At 41.6% G+C, this 3305-nt stretch overlaps 1 pseudogene across 1 annotated transcript; it reads left to right on the top strand.

Annotated features, from left to right (window-relative positions):
- LOC112626359 lies at positions 1-1131 on the top strand (annotated as a pseudogene). The gene has a single exon (XR_003119873.1). The product of XR_003119873.1 is annotated as a small ubiquitin-related modifier 1 pseudogene (transcript).
- Positions 1132-3305: the final 2174 nt, after the last annotated feature.

Here is a 3305-nt window from a genome sequence, read left to right as displayed (position 1 = left end):
GAGGTTCTGCCTACCTGAGGCCGCTGCTGTGCGGAGACCCCCGGGTGAAACCACCGTCATCATGTCTGACCAGGAGGCAAAACCTTTAACTGAGGACTTGGGGGATAAGAAGGAAGGTGAATATATTAAACTCAAAGTCATTGGACAGGATAGCAGTGAGATTCACTTCAAAGTGAAAATGACAACACATCTCAAGAAACTCAAAGAATCATACTGTCAAAGACAGGGCGTTCCAATGAATTCACTCAGGTTTCTCTTTGAGAGTCAGAGAATTGCTGATAATCATACTCCAAAAGAACTGGGAATGGAGGAAGAAGATGTGATTGAAGTTTATCAGGAACAAACGGGGGGTCATTCAACAGTTTAGATATTATTTTTATTTTTTTTCTTTTCCCTCAATCCTTTTTTATTTTTAAAAATAGTTCTTTTGTAATGTGGTGTTCAAAACGGAATTGAAAACTGGCACCCATCTCTTTGAAACATCTGGTAATTTGAATTCTAGTGCTCATTATTCATTATTGTTTGTTTTCATTGTGCTGATTTTTGGTGATCAAGCCTCAGTCCCCGTCATATTACCCTCTCCTTTTTAAAAATTACGTGTGCACAGAGAGGCCACCTTTTTCAGGACATTGCATTTTCAGGCTTGTGGTGATAAATAAGATTGACCAATGCAAGTGTTCATAATGACTTTCCAATTGGCCCTGATGTTCTAGCATGTGATTGCTTCACTCCTGGACTGTGACTTTCAGTGGGAGATGGACGTTTTTCAGAGAACTGAACTGTGGAAAAATGACCTTTCTTTAACTTGAAGCTACTTTTAAAATTTGAGGGTCTGGACCAAAAGAAGAGGAATATCAGGTTGAAGTCAAGATGACAGATAAGGTGAGAGTAGCTAACTCCAAAGATGGCTTCACCGAAGAAAAGGCATTTTAAGATTTTTAAAAAATCTTGTCAGAAGATCCCAGAAAAGTTCTAATTTTCATTAGCAATTAATAAAACTATACATGCAGAAATGAATACAACAGAACACTGCTCTTTTTGATTTTATTTGTACTTTTTGGCCTGGGATATGGGTTTTAAATGGACATTGTCTGTACCAGCTTCATTAAAATAAACAATATTTGTAAAAATCATTAAAAAAAAAGAAAGAAATACATACTGAGTTGCCAGGCACAGTAGTACACACCTATCATCTCAGCTAATTAGGAAGCTGAGGCAGGAGGATCCCTTGAGCTCAGGAGTTTGAGGCCAGCCTGGGCAACACAGATAAGTGATATCTGTGATAACACAGATAAGGCAACATCTATAAGTGATAGATACAGGGAATCTCTACCTAGTCCTTAAATGTTGGGTTTTTTTTGGAATTTGTTCTCAATTCCTGGCCCCATCCTTTCTTTGTCTTGAGTGATTTTATCTTCTCTCAGTGCACACGTGTATTAATCAAAAATGTTTTAGGGCCTCTGGCTACAATGGCACCTGCAGTAATCCCAGCACTTTTGTAGGCTGAGATGAGAGGGGTCACTTGAGGTTAGGAGTTGGAGACCAGCCTAAGCAACATAGGGAGACCTCGTCTCTACAAAAAATTTAAAAATTAGGCAGTTGTGGTGGTGTACACCCGTAATCCCAGCTAGTCAGGAAGCTGAGTAGGGAGGATCTCTTGCACCTGGGAGGTAGAGGCTGCAGTGAGCTGTGATCATGCCACTGCACTCCAGCCTGGGTGACAGAGTGAGATCCTGTCTCAAACAAACAAAAACAAAGTTTTAGTGGCTATGATGTTATGATACATACTGGTTTTTGTCCATGGTTCCTGACCCCTATCTCCCATAGTCATTGTTATAATGTTGGGGCACTTAAGGCCTTAGGAAATAGAATCTCTCTTTCTTTCTCCCATCTTCCTTTTACCTGCCCAAGCCAAGACTGTAATCTGATTGTGGGTCAAAAGACCCTTAATCCAGAGAGCGCCCTACCCCACACCTTAGAGGAAAGAATACAACACAGAGAGGCCAAGAAAAGTCTGAAAAGACAAGCCTTGCTGGGTTTAAATCATATTTTCTTGTCTAGTCACATTTCTACACAGTTGTCAATCATGCCTATGCAATGAAGCCTCTATAAAAACCCAAAATGAGAGGGATCAGAGAGCTCCTGGATACCTGCACATGTGGAGGTTCGTGGAGGTTCCTGGAGGGTGGTGCACCCAGGGGGTACATTGAAGCTCCATGCCCCTTCCCCTATACCTCACCCTATACATGTCTTTATTTGTATCCTTTGTAATATCCTTCATGATAAAACAGTACATATAAGTAAGTGTTTCTTTGAGTTCTGTGAGCCACTCCAGCAAATTAATTGAACCCAGAGAGGGGGTCACAGGAACCCCAACTCGAAGCTAGTCCACCAGAAGTTCCAGAGGCCTGGACTTGCAACTGGTGTGGTGAGGTTGGGGGCAATCTTGGGCACTGAGTCCTCAGCCTGTGGAATCTGTTGCTATCTCCAGTATCAGAATTGATTGGAGGACTCCACTGCAGAATTCATTGCTTGCTTGGTGGTGGGGAGAAACCCTCACACACTTGGTCACAGAAGACTTCTTCTGTGTTGATGATTGTTGTCATGGTAGCGTGAGAGCAGAGGAAAAACATACTTTGAGAGTTTCTCCCAAACAGTAACAAACCTTATTCAACTCACTTTAAGAAAAAAAAAAAAAAAAAAAAAAAACAGTGAAGGAGATTTATCTTGAAAGAATACAGAATGAAGATCAGAGTTATAGGAACCAAGACCTCAGTTCTAGACTTAGTGCCACTGCTCTAGTCACTCTATCTCCATGCATTGAGCAGAGATGTCTTTGTTCTAAAGACAGGTTCTCTTTATGCTGCAGTGAAAATGATGACTACCGTCAGCCCCAGAATCACGTTCATCTAGTTTAGCCATCTGGTGAACAAATAAGCAACTCCGGGAAGAATTTTCTTTCTCTTCCTGTCTACAGACCAACTCTAGGGAAAGACTCTGATTTGCCTTTTGAGTCATGTTCCCCATATGGGAGGATGACATAGAATGACGAGGCCTGGCTAAGACCAAGGGAGAAGGGTCTACTATCAGAAGAAAGGGAAATTTTTACTGGGCAAATAAGAGTAGCTATCTCAGTTCCCTAAAGAAAGCTACAGTGACCCCTTGCAATGTTGGTAACTCTCAAATGTAGAGTTCCACATCTTGCCACCCAGCAGCCCACTAGATACCTACAATCAGATGTTTTATAGCTGCTCTTCACTCAGCATTTCCAATGCTGAATTCATCCTCTCAACCTCTCCTCCCAA

Source organism: Theropithecus gelada, chromosome 6 (genome assembly GCF_003255815.1).
Source record: "Theropithecus gelada isolate Dixy chromosome 6, Tgel_1.0, whole genome shotgun sequence".
Taxonomy (NCBI): domain Eukaryota; kingdom Metazoa; phylum Chordata; class Mammalia; order Primates; family Cercopithecidae; genus Theropithecus; species Theropithecus gelada.
This window is presented reverse-complemented; position numbering and strand designations above follow the sequence as displayed.